Source organism: Diceros bicornis, chromosome 7 (assembly GCF_020826845.1).
Source record: "Diceros bicornis minor isolate mBicDic1 chromosome 7, mDicBic1.mat.cur, whole genome shotgun sequence".
Classification (NCBI taxonomy): Eukaryota; Metazoa; Chordata; class Mammalia; order Perissodactyla; family Rhinocerotidae; genus Diceros; species Diceros bicornis.
Genome location: NC_080746.1, coordinates 47,661,884 through 47,680,254, shown reverse-complemented (window position 1 = coordinate 47,680,254; position 18,371 = coordinate 47,661,884). Strand labels below are relative to the sequence as shown.

Sequence of the window (18,371 nt, the reverse complement as noted above, 5' to 3'; positions counted from 1 at the left end):
GAAAAACTGATCAAATATGGCTAACTAAATGAAATATCAGAATAAAAATTTCCACAATATCAGATCTCACTCGAACACAATGTCTATAACAACATGACATAGTAACATTATTTATAAGCCACATCATCTCCTTTGGCATTAACAGCCCCGCATTGTAAAGGAGAAAACAGAGACTGAGAGGTTTGATGACTTGTTCAAGATCACTCAATGAGTAGGGATGCTGTCTGAATTTGAACCTTAATCTGTTTTATTCCAAGTCCTCCTCCCTTTGTTTGCATTGTTAATTATGACAGAAGACACTCTGAATAACTTAAGCAAGGAAAGACAAAGGCACCCACACTATCAGTCAGCTTCTGGCTACCCTGATTCCTTGCCCAGCCTCGAGCTTGCAGTCAGCCGCAGCAGCACAGCCTGCCATCACTCCCTGGTCTCCCACTTAAACTTCCGCCAAGACATATGTGTCAGTCCTGGATCCTGGATTGGCTCCAGTTCCTGCTTCTCCATTCTGGCTCTCAAGCTGTATAACAGAATTCTGTACACGAGACCAGGCACAGAGCTAGGTGAACACCACAGACCTAGGCATGGACCTTTGGGTGGGGCTGTCTTGTGTTTCTCTTGGATCCGCTCCCGATCATGGTTGGCCTAGACCTTTTCCACTTTCACAGGACCATTCCCAAACCCCTTCTCTTACTCCTAACAGATCGTTTTCTATTTTCTTAAAGATGCAGAATTTCAGTGAGAAAGAAGATTCTATCTCCTCTCATCTTCATGTCTGCCTGATTTGAATTTCAACTCTTCTACTTATTGGCTGGTAACTTTGGTCAAGTCACTCAATCTCTGTAATCTCAGGCTTCTATTTTTTAACAGGAAAATTATGACATTTGCTTCCAAGAGTTATTGTGAAGGAAAATGTATCTAGTGTAGTACATTGCTCAAAATAGCTATTATAGCTATAATAATAATAATATAATATATATTTAATATAATTATAATTAAAGTAATATTACTACTAAAGTAGTAGTAGTAGTAGTAGTAGTAGTAGTTCCTTTACACCCCACTCACGTGTCTTCATTGTCTTCTCTTTCTGTAGCGCTTCTTAAAGGCCTGAGCAGAGGCTTCACTTGACCTTACAGACCCATCCAGATTACATCCTATTTTTCTCCCTTCTTTTTCTGAAGATTTCCTCAAATAATACACAGCTGTATTCTTCCCCCATCCTCTCTCCCCTAAACCATCCACAACTTAGTTTTCAACTGTTTGGCTCTACTGGAATTACCAAATCTCATTTTTTCTCAACAATTATTCTCCTCTTATAAGCCATGAGTCTGCTTTGTTCATCTTGATGCCCCACATGCCTAGCACACACTGAGAACATAGTATTCAATATATTATATTTGTTGAATGAATGAATAAATGAATCATCAGTATTATCAGCTCTCCTATTCTTGGGATTTTCTCCTTCCTTTATGGCTGTAGTACTAAATCTCTTAGTCTTCTTTATTAAACTTCTTTTACTCTCCACATCTCACAGTCGGGATTTTTGACCTTCTGGTTCTCTCTGCTTGCTCCCCATCCTTACAGCATTAACAGTGGTTAACTCGCAAATCTGTAGTTGCAGCTTGAATCACGTCCTCAGCTGCATTTCAACTGGTCGGTCTTCATTAACCACGTGGATGGCTCACTGTCACCCCAAAGTTAACGTATAAATGCAAATAAAATCAAATTCCTCACTCACTCACTCCTAACTTCCCTAGTTCTGTTGACATTAATATCATTCTCCCACAACTCTAGGCTTTAAACTTGGAAATGTCCTTTGACTCTTCCCTTGCTTTTGCTTCCCTTCCCCATTAATCAGTCACCAAGTCCTGATAATCCCCTCAAATATTTCCTTTCCCTCTGCCTCACAGCAGCCCCAACCTTACTACCCACAACCATTCTTCTTGACCTTTCTAGTTCTAATTCATTCTTCCCAAATATTGCTTCCTCAGTGAAATCTTCCATGACCTCCCAGTTTAAATCAGAACTTGCATAATTTCCTATCATGTCTTTTCCTTCTTTTTAAGTGTTATTGTATATGTATTTGTTTAGTCGCCTGACTATAAACTCCATGAAGGAGAAACCATGTCTATTTTCTTCATCATTGCCTTCTCAGAGTCTCACACAGCATCTGGCACATGAAAAGATCTATACATACTTGTTATATAGGAAATGAATGAATAATTATTTATTGAGACAATTTTTCCCCAAAGAGGTTTTATGCCTGTTTTCATTTGGTCCTCATACTATCATTGAAGCAGGGATGTATACACTGTACCTCTAAAGAGTTTCACCAAAAATGCTTGAAAATAAAAATGTCTTACACACTTAAAGGGGGCTTACTTCATTTGAGAAAAAAATGCTTCAGTAGAACCTGCAATTATGCCAGATGAATGAGGTGCTCCTATGCCTAGATTGAGTCATCTTTCTTTTAAAAATGAATGTGCCGACATTACAAGACTGTAAAGTGCCACAGTTCACATGAATTACGGTTTTAATTGTGTGCACTGTAGTAGGGCTTACTCAGTTTCTCTGAAGAAAACCCTGAGACTCTGACTTCTTCTAAATCATTGACCTTTCTTCCTTCAGATTAAATCTGAACAAAACCACAAGAAACTGAAGAGGTTGGTTTCCACCCTTAAAGGCTATGGGTGCTGAAGCAAGGAGCTCAGCAAATGAAGGAAGCAAATATTTACCACTCCTATTTGCCAGGGTCAAGCAGTTCTCTACCACAAATGCTTCTCTTCTGAGATAAACAAATAAAGCTCAATACTACAAAATGCCCCACCCTAAATTACACTTTTGTCAAAATATTAACATATAATTGGATATGTGTGTCTCAAGAGCTGAGGTTAAAGAAAAACTGATTTTGGCATATAAATGATGATAATTAACATAAGCAAATTAGCCAAGTCTTCAACTTCAAAGACATTCTCGGCTACAATACTAAATAAGAGAATAAAAATAGCTTTCGGGGTAGAAAGATCCATAAGAGCTCCTGGGTTATATTTTTTAGTCCCTTATAAGCTTGAAAATTGATTTTAAAAAAAACAGTGCTACAAATATTCAGTTATGCAAAGTTTTCTTTCATCTATTTATTTATTTATTACCATATTGTTTTTTCATCTATTTTAAGTAACAGTAATAATAGCAGCCAATATTTCTTAGCATGTGCCATACTAAATGCTTATATATTTAATTTAATTTACAATCTCATTTAATTCTTATAATATGTGTTTCAATAAGCCACCAGTATTTCCATTTTGCACTTGAAGTCTAGTCTTCAGGAATTTTAAGTGTCTTGCCCATTTCCCTACTACTAATAAATGATAGGAGCTGAGCTTTCAATTCTGATCTTTTGATTTGCAAATTCAAATCTCTATTTCTATAATACACTGTCTTCACAGGTGCCAGTTCTTAAGTTATGAGGAGTCTAGACTTGAGTCTCTCAAAGTATTTAAAAGAAGAAACAACATTTCACTTCAGAGTACAGTTTTCAGAATTAGACAGACCTGGGTTTGAAGACTAGCTTAGCCCATTTCTCTCTATAAACTTGTGGAATGTTATTTATTTCTCACCAATTCCCCATTGATAAAATGGGACTGCTATCTAAACAGTAATTCCTTCATTTTTACAGAAAATGTTAATAAGCACCTACTATGTGCCAGGTATCATGCTGGGCAGTAGGGGTAGAGTGATATATAAGTAAGAGAGAGCCCTGGCCCTCATGAGGTGCACAAGCCAGATTTTCTACATGTAGTCCAGAATTCATACCACTATAATGATTTAAAAATATGAAGCATTTTGATATTCAAATGGTTTAACCACTATTGACCAGAGCTCTTCCTAAGTAATTAATTAATTCATTTTCTTACATTCACAAAAGACTCTCATTTTCCTCTTCTTGATTGGTTCTCCTACACAGAAGCCCTGCTTAACCTGAATCTATAGGTAATGACTGGTTTATTCATTTACACATATATTTGTTATTTCAGTAGGCACAGGCACGTGAGCATCCACACATGTTCATACACTCATTTCTAGAAAGGATTTGAGGTGGCCTGTTAGTTAATTTAAGAACTTAGCTGGTTGCTCTTAGCAACAATCTTGAGCAGTTCTGCCTAGTTGGTCAGAACAACTTCTTAAAGGGAATGAAGCATTCAAAGTGGTTTAGCTAACAAATGGAAAATAGACTAGTTTTATCTGGACTTAATTCAGAAGGACTTACACAGGGATTGATAATTCTACTTCAGCCAGGATGGAGAAAATGGTGGTGCTGAGAAGCACGCCACAGACGGGGGAATTTTCCGGTGATCTCCTTTCCCAGAGCACCAAGGCCGCCAGGTTCCTGTGGCAGCACTGGAGCCAGCCTCATCCTATAAAATGTATGACCAGCTCTTCTTAACAGTCCTACTATAAATCCTTCAACTCTGTTAAAGACACTGGACAATACCTGGCTTCTGAGGCTGACAGAGAGGTGAAAGCTGGTGTCAGTTTACAAGCAATAAAAACAAAACAAATCCCTTCCAGCAGTTACGAAACCATAAATTGTTTTAAAATGGATTTAAACTCACAAAATATAGGTTACTATGAGATGTTTATGTTTAGAGTCATTCATTTATATATTCATTTCTTCACTATGTACTTAACCCACTTCTAGGTGTCGGTGTTGGGGACTGAGGGATTCATTTATTTGTTCATTCAATGTATATTTATTGAATACCTTATTTTCCCTTTTGCTCTCACGAAATGGAGTTCAGTAGAAATTATATGCAGCTAAAAATATCCTAAAAATAAAATATGATGGGTGTCACTATGGGCGAGGCTAGAGAAGCTTTAACAAAACTAGGACAGGTCCTTCCTCTTTGACATTAACACTAGGTCTCACTTGCCTAAATAATTAAACATAAAGATTACATAAACCATTCATTTAATAAACATATATTGATCATTCAGTATGTTGCAAGCACTATATACTAGTAGCTAGGTGTTCAAGATGTTAAGTTCCAAACTCTGAAACCTCGTGGTATTTACAGCCTTGTGACAATTCAGCTCAATATGACAGAAAGAAGTCCACAACTTCATGGGAGCAGAGAGGTGATATGGTGGCCAAGAATACCTTCCATGAGGAGATGACACAAACTAAGTCCTAAGGGTAAGCAGGGATTAGCCATATGATTAGAATTTCTTTGATCTCCTCCCACCTTGGAAAGAGCCTATACCATTGAAAGGCACTGGTCAAGTGTAGAAGAGGATAAATACTTAATTTGCTAAATAAACTAATAATGTTCTTGCTGGGCAGGGAAGTAGAATGTTTGTGTGCCATCATTAAATAATAGTACAAGGTGCTAGATGATTCGTAGCCAAAAGCAACTATATAGAGAGTGCTTTGAGGGCTCTGAACAGCCAGGCTGTATGCAAGGCAAGGACTTCAAGCTGTTCAATACATCAGGATTATTCATATGAAAGTAAGCAATTTCTTTTTTCAAAAAACACCATGTGAACCCTCTCATTAATATTTTATGAATGGCATACTGGAACACCTTGATAGATTCATTACAACTTAACATGAAATTGGATTAAATGGAACTGAGTCTGTAATAGGTAATAAAGGATCTTCAAAACTATCATCATCTATGAGGTACAACATCGAGTCCTTAATGTTAATACTCTGGGACTGATGAAACTCATTTTGGCAAATCTGATTCTCCAGAAAGGAAGTCATTTTGATACGCACCCAGTAAATTAAAAAAAAAAAAAAAGCTGAACCTCTGTAAATCTATTTAAGTCCACTCGTTATCTTTAAATTTGCTAAAAATTCAGTTACACTGAAATTGAAGTTGCTGCACAGTTTTCCTAAACTGTTTCAGAGAGAAATTAAGTGAAATAAAACATCATCAATTAAATGTAAAGAGGAAAAATTAACCAACAACTGCAAAAGAAATCTAGGGTTTGCCAGATCTCTTTTCTAAAGATGTATATAAAGAAGACTTACATGTCAATGCCAAATGCTCATTCAAAACTGCAGAACACCTGGCTGTGCTAGAGTAAAATAATACATTTTGGGTTGCCCTTTTTGGTCAGAAAATTTAGGAATTACCTTCCTGAATCCATATGAATGGAACAAAAACTATGCATATGGGTCTGGAAACATCCAAAAATTAGCTAGGCCTACAAATCCAGTTATGCAAGCAAACACCTAGATTTTGTTTTTGTTAGTAGAAAGCTGGTTCATCTGAAATCAACTTTATAAACACTTTCTCTCCGCTTCCCTAAATCTCAGAAAGCCTCTCACCTAGACCATCTTTACACAGAGATGAAGATTTTCATTTTTCAAAGATATATTTAGGTCCACTAATCCCTGTGACAGAAGTAGCAGGGCTTTGGCGTGTGCAAATTCTTGTTGAGTTTCTTGGCTTAACACTAAAAGTATAAATAACTGATAATGGAGTTGTACATGAAACTGACTTGGCTGGAAGTAGGAGAGTAATATCCAGGTCCTGGACTCCTAAAATGGGATATAAAAGAACGAAAGAGAAAGCCAGCAGTGCCTTCATCTGGCCTAACTACATACTCTTACTTCTATCTATTCCAGGAGCCCAATAGACATTGTATTTCCAGACTAGGGGCAGCATGCAAGAGCTTAGAAACCAAAGGAAAGAAGGGACCAATATCTCAAAGTCATTCAATTCTACTTCTGCCTTTACATCTGAAATGTTTATCTGTCTTCCTTGCACAGGTGCAGTTTTACTTGATTTGGTATATATTTGCTGAGCCCCTGCACTGTGCACCCTCAGCTCTTCAACACATACGCATTTTAATTACTTAAATAGGTGTTATGGGGCAAGCATCAGTTCTGCCCTCTGTTCTTGGCAGGAACCCAGAAATATCTTGGTTGAATGCTTTGGAAGCATGGTCAGTCCCTGAGATGATTAGGGAGGGACAAACAAGGAAAAGACAGACTTTCTCTGGGCTTAGAGTCAGAAACCTGAGCTTAAACCTCAGTGCCACCACTAAATGCTTTGTGACTTTGGGCAAGGCATAGCGTCATTTAGGAAGTATGAATATAAAAGAGACTGCAAAAATATCCAGTGTAGCCCCAACTAGTTATTTGCCCACCTGAATAATATCACGGAAAAATAGTCTTCAGCCTGATAATTGAACGTCTTTAATGAAGAGAATTTTAAACTCAATGTGCTTTACTTTCCTCCTCTATAAAATATCTACTTCATAGAGCTATTGTGTTGAAGGACAAAAGATAAATAATTTCAGAATGCTGTCCATATAATAATGATGATCATTATTTTAAAATATGAATAAGATCAAGATTAAAGATTCTTTCTAAATGGTCAGATAAAACCATTCCAAGAAAATAAGCCTTGCATGAAGCAGGCAAATACACAATCCCCATTTCCAGCCTCTTAAACCCTCTGACCACCTTCATCTGAGAACCTTATTGAAATTCAATTTACTACTTGTACCGGAAGAACAAAGGTACGGTTTGCACAACTCTGGTTTCCTATTTCCCTACAGTTATTTTTTTTTCTCTTGCAAACTTTTCAAGATAAAAATTCACAACCCCAGAGCTCTGGAGGATGCCTGATCTCCCTTCAGCTGAAATAGGCATCCGGTTTCTACAATAAATGAGATCATAGCATCCCTATCCATACTGCTGTAGATAAGAACCTGTCAGTATTTTCATTATAAAACCTTTTTCTTCCCTCTGGCTTGAGAGACCAACCATAGCAATTTGTTGAGGAAATAGCTCCAGCGAAGGGCAATGCACAAGGCTCAAGCACAGAGAGAAAATGTTTTCATTTTACAGAACTCAAGAAAGGATATTTGGGAATTAGGCAGGCTGCAGAATCCCAAGGAGCATTTCTTTCTGATGGTCATTTGGCCTTTCAAATAAAGAAAATAAGGTTTACTGATATGTAAAACAAAATTTTCTCAGGCTGCAGATGTTAGAAAAAGGGTTATCTATTTAATGCCTTCAGGCACCAATACCTCAGGTAACAACAGCTAAAATAACATACGCCTTACAGAATCTGTGCTCATATGGAAGGTGCTCTGGGGTTGGGAGCGTTCTTTCACAGACTCGTTGAGGTGAAATCATGGGGGGAGGTTTTTGCCAGCATTACTTCAAATAGGAGAAAATGGGGTGTATTAACAATGTGCTAGGGATGATAAATAAAATCTTCCTAGCAACATGATGGCACACTGAATACTCAGTAAAGGTGGGTTGAATCCGGTTCATACAGTAAACTTTTTCTTTCCCACTCCTGAATCTTAGATGTGAAAATGAAAAAGCATCTTTCTAGGCTATTTCATACTATGCTAATATAAACAAAAGTGAAATGGGAAGGGACTGCATCTGAGGGAGTGAGAAGAAGAAAACTAATATCTATTTAATGGCTATCTATGCCAGACATAGTATTAATTGCTTTCTTATTTGGTTGGTATAACAAGCCCACTAAATGTATCTTGTCTCCATTGTAGAGATGAGGAAATCAAAGCTCAGAGAGGTGAAAGAGCTTCTCTAACGTCACAGAGCTAAGAGTCCAGTCACACAACACCTTTTAATAACAAGCTCTACACTCAGACTTACTCTCCTACTTCTGTGTTTGCCTACTCAAGAGCACACACAGGCTTAAGACGTGCTCAGAGCATCTCTCTGCTTCGTCGAGATGGTAGGATAGGGTAAAGTCTAACACTCTCTCCCCCTCTTCCTCCTCCTTTCTCCCTTCCCTTCTTCCATCCAAAGAGAAGGTATATCTTCAATGTCACACCACTTTTTTCTGATATGTTCTTTCAACACTAGCAAAGAAGTGTTGAATCACAGATATCAGCAGTAGACTTGAGTCTAGAGCCAAACTCTTTTTCCTTTCTGACCTAGTCCAAGGCCTTGAAAAGCTCTGACTAACTTCAGTTACCTCCAAAAAGCCTTCTCTAACTATACATAAAGCAATCATTGATTCTTTTGTCCTCTAACTATCTATAGCAGGGGTTCCCAACCTATTGAAGTATAAGACTACTTTTAAAATATGAACTATTTTGTGGATCCTCACTTCACATTAGCTGTGCATATGAAGAGATGGCATCACATAGGGATTAGTGGCTCCATTCATGGAGCTATTTTTTTTTTTTTTTTTTTTTTGGTAAGGGTGATTAGCCCTGAGCTAACAGCTGCTGTCAATTCTCCTCTTTTTGCTCAGGAATAATGGCCCTGAGCTAACATCCATGCCCATCTTCCTCTATTTTATATGTGAGATGCCTTCCACAGCAGGGCTTGATGAGCAGCGCATAGGTCTGCTCCCGGGACCTGAACCTGAGAACCCCAGGCTGCCAAAGTGGAGCCTGTGAACCACTATGCCACTGGGCAGCCCCTCATGGAGCTATTTTGAGTAGTATGTAAGCTAATTCACGTCAAGTCCTTAGAACAGAACTTTGTGTATGGTGAGCACTCAATACAAGTTAGTCTAACCTGCCCTGTTGGATTGTTTTATCCATATGTATTTCTTTCTTTTTTTTTTTTTTAATTTTTTGTTTATTGTGGTAACATTGGTTTATAACATTGTATAAATTTCAGGTGTACATCATTATACTTCTATTTCTGCCTAGATTACATCATGTTCACCACCCAAATACTAATTACAACCCATCACCACACACATGTGCCGAATTATCCCTTTCACCCTCCTCCCTCCCCTCTTCCCCTCTGGTAACCACCAATCCAATCTCTGTCTCTATGTGTTTGTTATTGTTGTTATTATCTACTACTTAATGAAGGAAATCATACGGTATTTGACCTTCTCCCTCTGACTTATTTCACTTTGCATAATACCCTCAATGTCCATCCATGTTGTCACAAATGGCTGGATTTCATCGTTTCTTATGGCTGAGTAGTATTCCATTGTGTATATATACCTTAATGCTGGTGCACTAGCCAAACCGAAAGAGTCCCAAAACAGAGACTGTATCTTATTAAGTTGTTAACCGTGAGGTACTCACTATAATGCTGAATGTAATAGATAACGCTCAAGAGAGAGCTAGAAATTGATTAATGGACAAGTGTACCTACCTTTCCCCAAATGGAGATTCTCGCCAAACACAGTGAGGATAGTTGGAGACATGGCTCCAGGGAAAAATCAAAGTCTTCAAATCTTAGATAACATGCCAATTGACCTTCTAGTAGCTACCATATTATTTGAGCTCTTATGCAATTGATAGCATTAATCGTTATTTGACGCTATCATTATTTGAGATATAATACAGTGATATTAATCCCTGGCTGGTTTAATCTATAACATGGATGTTAAGGCAATTAGAATGCATTGGACCAGCTTTTTAGAGATTATTACTGTTTTCAGTGTGCTCACTCATCAAGTAAAATGATTTAAACCACCTCAGAAACTTGGACAAAACTTTAATAAAGAAAATGCAGTGTAACACCATCAAAAATAATATTTTAGGGGTCGGCCCGGTGGCACAAGCGGTTAAGTGCCGCACTCCCCCGCTGTGGCATGGGGTTCACAGGTTCGGATCCCGGGCGTGCACTGACACACCGCTTGTCAAGCCATGCTGTGGTGGCGTCCCATGTAAAGTGGAGGAAGATGGACATGGATGTTAGCCCAGGGCCAATCTTCCTGAGCAAAAAAAAAAAAGGGGGTGGGGAGGATTGACATCGGATGTTAGCTCAGGGTTGATCTTCCTAACACACACACACACACACACACACAAAATAATAATAATAATATATTTTATATTAGGAATTACACACACACACACAAAAATTATGCTTAAAAAATACTATGTTATTTATGAGGTTTCCAGAAACCATAATTTAGGACAATGCTCTCACTCAATCATTTAAATTTTCATAGGAAAAATTATTATTGAATACTTAATCATCATTGCAATGTACAGTGTGTTTAAAAGGCTGACAAGAACATTCATATATGTAAATACAGATGGAAAAGTCATTAAAGTAGTATTGAATGATTTCTACTGTAGTACATCTGGAGGTATAATCTGTGAGTTATAATGAAATAAATCCATGACCTTCTGAGAAAACAAGCTTAACTGCAACCAGATCCCCATGCCATGGAGATTAAATTGTATTTATAATCTACTAGTTCCTCTATAACTCACTAGACAAGAATAACTTACTAGTGATGACATGTCCAGGCATCTTACCCTAGATACCAGGTGTATTAGTCAAGGTTCTCCAGAGAGAGGAAGAGATTATAAGGAATTGGCTCAGGCAATTATGGAGGCTGAGAAGTCCTAATATCTGGAGGCAGCAAGTGGGAGACCCAGGAGAGCCAATGTGTAGTTTTAGTCTAAGTCTGAAAGCTTGAGAAGCCAGTGGGCTGATTGTATAAGCATCAGTCTGAAGGCCAGCAGGCTTGAGACCGAAGAAGAGTTGATGTTTCAGTTTGAGATCAAAGGCCAGAAAAGACATATCCCAGGTCAAAGCAGTCAGGCAGCAGTTCCTTTTTACTCAGCCTTTTAGTTCTATTCAGGTCTTCAACTGATTTGATGAGGCCCACTCACCTTAAGAGGAGCAATCTGCTTCACTCTGTCTATAGGTTCAAATGTTAATCTCATCCAGAAACAGCCTCACAGATACACCCAGAATAATATTTGGCCAAATGTCTGGGCATCCCACAGCCCAATCAAGTTCACACATAAAATTAACCATCACACCAGAGTAACACATGTAGTAATGCCTAGTCTATGTTTCAGGAAGCAAGTTCTAGGAAGTTCGATAGCACAAGAGGTTCTCAGTGCAAACCGCTAAAGGAAAATGACAAATGAAATATAACAAAATATACTTCTGTTTATTTTTTCACTAATTCATTCAGTAAACATTTACAAGCACCTATATAATTCACTTATTGATTCAACAAATATATATTGACTGCCTTGTATGGAATAGCCATAGTTCTATTTACTGGATCTTTCAGCACTACACTAAATTAATATGATATGGCCCCTGCCCCTAAGGAGCTCAAAGTTTAGATGGACAAACAGAATTTACAACTGAATATTATAATTAAAATTCAAGCATTAAGTATTAGATGCCATAGGAATTCAGAGGTAATTTAATTCAGAAGGGATTGGGGATGATTTTACCGTATGGACTTTGGAACTTTACCTGGATATGCATAAGTGAGTACAAGGCAAAAGACTTCAAAATCAATACAAAATAAGTCTCAGATTTTTCAAGATCCTGAATTCTATGACTCAACATTTCTTTTTGTGAACATATTTTAGTGACTGCATAACATTTAACCCTCCTTATCTTTTGATATTTAGCATTTCCTCCGAAAATTTCTACTATTAAAAATAAAATTTGAAAAGGACCTTGAACTGGCAAGTATACTTTGTCAAATGGGACACCAGGCCTAAGCAACCTGCTTCTTTGGGACATTCAGCACCTGTTTCATTAGCTCATTTTTCATTTTCTCTTTCTGGGTCAGATTTAATCTAGGATTTTTTTTTTTTTTGGCTTGAATTATGTAAACTCCTAGATTCTGCCTTTTGTGGCATTAAAACAGTTTAATAATGTGTTGGTAGGTTAAAGTTTACCTCATTTACTGATGGATGAATTTCAATGTACTTGATTGAAGAATACTGTTCAGTTGACTATCAACAATCTCCAACTTTTCTCCCAGTTTGCAAAGTGACTTTAGTAAAATGGAAGACAAAAATATGTATTGAATATTTACCACATTCCAGGTACTGTGCTAAATGTTTTCATATGTGATTTATCCTTACAACAATCCTTACAAGGTGTTATTTTTTTTCTGCTTTTTCAGATAAAACTTGTCAGTTTCTCTTCTCTCACCTGGATTCTCAGAATTTCTAGTTCATAGTTAGAGATCAGGGCATAGAAAAATAACACTGAGTTAGAAATTAGGAGACCTGGTTCTAGCTATGGTTCTGTGACTTGCTGTGAAATCTTGAGCGTCATCTCCTGTCTGTATGGTTTAGTAACCTTATATGGGAAATGAGAATATGAATACTATAGCAAATGGTGTATTAGATCAAATTCCTCTCCCTAAAAAAGAAGCTTTACAATAAGGCTGAGTCCTCTGACAGGTGTGCCTTGTATTCAGATTCAGATTTATTCCCGGAAAGGTATGTATAAATTATATTTTTGCAAATTGACTCCTAACTTAAAGGCACTTAACGGAAGTTGCTATTTGAAAGAGCCTATAGCTAATTCTGGAAATGAGTGTAGGCTCTAGACATAAACTGCTTGGGCTCAAATTTTGGCTCTGCTACTTAAAAGCTACATAACTTTAGGCAAGTTACTTAAAGTTGTTATGCCTCAGTTCCCCCATCTCTAAATGGAGATAACTATTATACCCATCTCTAAAGGTTATTGTGAGGATTAAGTGAGCTGACATTTGTAAAGCATGTGGAACAATATCTGGCACGTGGCAAGTTAGTGTGTATATTGGGACCGGGACTAATGCCTTGACAATGTAAATAGCTGTTACCTTAATGTATCCATTTTGAACACTTGGATTTTTTGCATATTAGATATTTTTAAAGTGGGACACACCAATATAATCATGGGATTCCTATTAACTCAAAGTCTAACACAGTTTTAACATTATTCACAGGGGAACAAACTAATTACCTCTTATTTACAAATCCATAAAGTAGAGGAAAACTATTTAAAGCTGGAGAATGTTATGACACATAAAGTAATTTTTGGCAGTGCAAATTTATACATCCATCTTTAAAATAAATATAGCAATGCCCATCATCTAGAGTCTTAAAATATTTAAAATATATGTCTTAGTAATTCTACTTATTCTAGACTATACAAAGGAAGTAATTCCAAATCCCAAAAAAACTTATTCCTCAAGATATGTATTTTATTTTATTTTTGATAGTAGAAAATTTGGGGAGAAATAAAACCTAAATATCCAAAGATAACTATTCTTATCTGTTACACAGCTATTAAAATATATACACAAATCCTAACATAAATTGAAAACATTCAAAAGTAAATTCAATATGATTGTAACTACATTAAAAAAATAAGCTATATGTAGACCAACAACAACAAAATAGTACCAGGAAACTAGAAAAATATACACTAAAATATTGACAGTTTTTATCTCTAGTCCTCTGGGACAATATTATTTTCTAAAATTTGTTTTCTTTCTAATTTTATTTTTTTTAATTTACTTCAGTGAACATGTATTAGTTTAAAATAAAAACAAAGAACACACCAAAATAGCTAGACACTGGCAACATTCAAAATATCCACATAGAGAAAAAGCGTCGTACCAATGACAAAAATATACATAGTGATATATTGATTAATAAATCCTCTGAGGCCACCACTCTTCTATAAACAAAATTAGCTATATTTAAGTAATCAAATGAACAAACAAAACCACTTCTCCACCCACAGACTTTCTAGGTAGGAAAAGGAGGTCTAGGAGAGGATGGGAGGTTGCCAGAGGGTTCCAGGGAACTGTCCACGACAGAGGTGCTGACAGGCATTCAGATCTTGGGAGATTGTAAAACCACACTCTGAAGGTTGGGAGCCAGCAGCCCATGTCCTTTCCTCTTTCTCTTCTTTCCTGATGTTTCTTTCCCTTCCCATCAGCCTGTTCTACTTTCCTTCCTTCCTATCCATCACCTCCTTTCTCCGTTTGTCTGATAACTATGGAGATTGGAAGAAATAAGACTTGTAAAGCACCTAAGACAGTGTCTAGCCTTTGTAGGTGTTGAATCAAGCTGAATTCTTTCTTCTCTTCCTTTTACTTCTTTAGTAAGAATCCCCTCCTCTTTTCGATTCACCACTCTTTTTTCTATTTTCTTCCATTTTAATCTCTTCCTTATTCTCATTCTTCTTTCTTTGGAGAGAGTCACTATATAAATGAGAGAGAGGTTGGTTTCTACTAGATTATTCCTTTTCCTTGAGGGGTGGGGCAGTTTATGCAATGTCTAAATGCTCCCCAGAAAAAATAGGTTCCAGGACTCTACAACATTTTTGAGAACTTTTCCCCATCCTAATCCATCAAACAGGATGTTAAAGGCACCTGATGTGACCTAGGGGCTTGATGCTTTGATTTAGTTGAACTGCTACATTAATAAATGGCTGGGGGTGAGGAAGTGGTTCTCTAAGATATGAACGATATTTCAGTAACATCTTCTTCTGAGTTAAAAAAAGCAAAGGAATAATTGTAGAGAACATTACACTTTATAAAGAAATTTTAGAATATTAGGGAAAATAACAAATACTCCATATTTTTGGTTTTGCCTTGGAAATGGTGACTGGAAAAGGGGGAGTGAAGGGAAGGGGACATACAGGGGCTGCTGACCCATGCAATGCAGCTATGGGCAAGATAGAGGAAAGAGAAACAATATATAGGCTGGGCCATGGAACGGAATTCAGAACTTGGATCTTTGCTGGTGGAGAAAACAGAGCTAAGCAAAAGTAAAGCTGATGCCTATTTTTAGATAATGATACAAAAACCACTATGAGAGAAGAAAGCCTTTCAGAAAGCCTCCTTCTCCATGGAAAGTCCATTCCCATAAGCAGCATTGTATGGTAATGGAATATGGGCTGGGAGAAAAAGAGGAATTATACAATAGAAAATCTCTTTTTTGAACAACGGTGTTTTGGTTTCTCTTATGAGACCTTAAGGTCAAGTGGGAGTGGGAGTTTTCTGTATTTCAAGTAAGGGAGTGGAATTACCTCCCTCAATAGATTTGGAATTCCTAGAGGAAAGGAATGGTGTCATACTTACATTTGTATCTCTAATGCCTATCACAGTGCCTGGGATAGAGCCTAGCACAGAAAGACACTTCACATTTATAGTCATAAGTCATACAGTCAGTTAATTAAACTGAATGACAACCAGGATGCAGGAAGGGGGGCCCTGGAGATTTCTAAGTGACAAAATAAAATTATTTTGGGTTTCTGCCTTGAAAACTCAAGTTACTCAGCATCTTTCAAGTTATTACTAAGTTTAGGATAATAAGAACAAACAGTTTAAGTGTTTTTGAAACTGACAAAGTCTTGCCTACATACAAATATGGTTTTAGACTTTGCCATGCTAAATATCTTCCAGGAAAGAAAATAGATATCTATCCTAATAATCTTATTTTCAAAATTACTAGATAATATTAGAATGAATGCATTTTTTGCAGGCTCCATATTGACATCTCTACCTCCATGAGTTATTTTTTCAACAATTATCTAAATTCTACTTTTACTGCTCAAAGATTCAACTAAAATCCTTATTTTATATTTTTTCCTTAACTCAGTATTGCAAATAATATAGTCATCTACCACTTCATTTGTCTTTGAGACCATGGGGAACAAGAGCTGTTTATTGTCACATCCCCAGTGTCTAGCATTTTTTGGTTGTTCAGTTAATATTTGTTGATTGAGTGAAACAATGGTATCAGTTTTTCATTAATTTTCATAAATCCACTTTGTTTTGTGAATGTTTTATCAATATATAAATGGTTACTACATTTTACAAAAATACTTAGCATAAAGAAAAGTAACCTTAAGAGAGGTATGATCAAGCTGATAGCAAAGATGAACAATTTATCAAAAGAACTATCCTAACAGTGAAAGAGGTTCCTCCTAGAAGTGATGAGCCCCCCTCAGCCTCTCCAAATACCATAGTGGAGCTATGAAAATAACCAAGGCCATATAAAATTATCAATCATTTGGTGGATGCATATATACTAAGTACTACATGAATCTCATTTAAATTGTATTTTTCGCACTGACATAGTAATACGTAATGCAGTAGTTATTACTGAGGTCATTTTACCTGTGTGGAAAGTGAGACTTAGAGAAATAAAATATCTAGTAAGGGGTACGTCTAGTTTTGAAAGCCAAGCCTATATGATATGCAAGTTTCCCACATTATGTTCTGTTGTCATCTGTCAGATAGTATTGAAGAATTTCACTAGAGAAAGGCTAGAGTAGAAGGCGTTATTATACTTTTCATATCTAGGATGCTAAGGTAGGATCCTTACATCAACCAGTCTATAGTAAACCAATTGTTAAGTGTGGTTATAATATAATTACCAATCCTATTATATAGAGCTTTTAAGAATTATCTTATTCAAATACTTGGCAAAATGGAATGGGATAGACCATCTAGAAGTATTATTTTATTTTCATAGAGATTTGATTTCTTTTCCAAAGAAGAGCATCTACCAACACATGTAATTTAAGTGTTTCACTCTATTGACATGGTTCTCTCACAAACTGACTTTGTTAAACCAGAAGACCAAAGGGAAGAGAACTTAAAGGAAGTTAAACCCCAATGTAATTCTTCATCCTTAAAAAAAAAAAAGTGTGCTTGTAATTATACATTTCCCTCCAATATGGTCTGAAAATCAGGGGAAAGCTTAACAGCATAAAAGAAACTTCTTTGAAAATGAGCTTCAAGGGTTGAATGCATATTCAACAACATTCTCTACACCAATAGCTTATCTTATTTGATTATTAGCTTGTGTTTAATTTCCCTTGACAAATAATTCACTTTTGTTAATAATTTAGCACTGCAAAGCAATTTTCATAACTTTATGGGAATGGATTTTAAACTGTAGCCATTGTTAAGATGCTGCTGTAAATACAATTAGAAGAGTGAGTAGATAGAAGCATGGGGGAAGGGTGGCAGATGTGTGAGGGGAGGAGCTAAGAAGTTAGTTATTGGTGCTATTCATTCACATACATCTTCCTCACAGCAATGAACACACAAACCTTTAACAACTCTAAGATCTTTTCAGAGGTTTCAAAAGGAGCATCTAGCTACTCATTAGTATGATCAATATTTTTTTAACTGACTCTAAGGTGCAGCCTATCATGTAGAGTAAAAAACATAAATCTCTGGTAGTAACTTTACCATTAAATGATTTTATGAAAGAAATCACTGAATAATGTTAGAGCTGTGGAGGATCATCTCATCCACACCTCTCACTTTATAGAAGAAAACCTGAGGCTCAGAGAAGAGAGATTCTCGAGGCATAGCCAGTAAAAGACTCACAGTCCTGACTCTCAATTTTTCCATTAAATGTACACCTCCTCTGAGCACTATCCATGAAGTTGAATGTGTATGTTTCATTAACTTTACTGCCTAAGCTGCTTGATAGTGTCCAATCCAGTCGCTGGTGTTATCTTTCAGAACAACAGATATTGTGTGATTTTTATTCACTTACGAAAGTGAATTTTCAGTTATTTCAGCTGATGCTCTGTCTCTCCCTAGAGAGTCACCATAGTAGCCATAAAAGTATTTTATATAAACAGGCTAGACAAACCAATCAGCTTTTCA

The 18,371-nt window shown here is 36.7% G+C and overlaps 1 protein-coding gene across 2 annotated transcripts in view; it reads right to left on the bottom strand.

Moving 5' to 3' along the window:
- Window positions 1–18,371, bottom strand: part of DLG2 (discs large MAGUK scaffold protein 2) — a 1,867,373-nt gene that overhangs the window by 1,092,902 nt on the left and 756,100 nt on the right. The gene's annotated exons all lie outside the window — the stretch shown is intronic.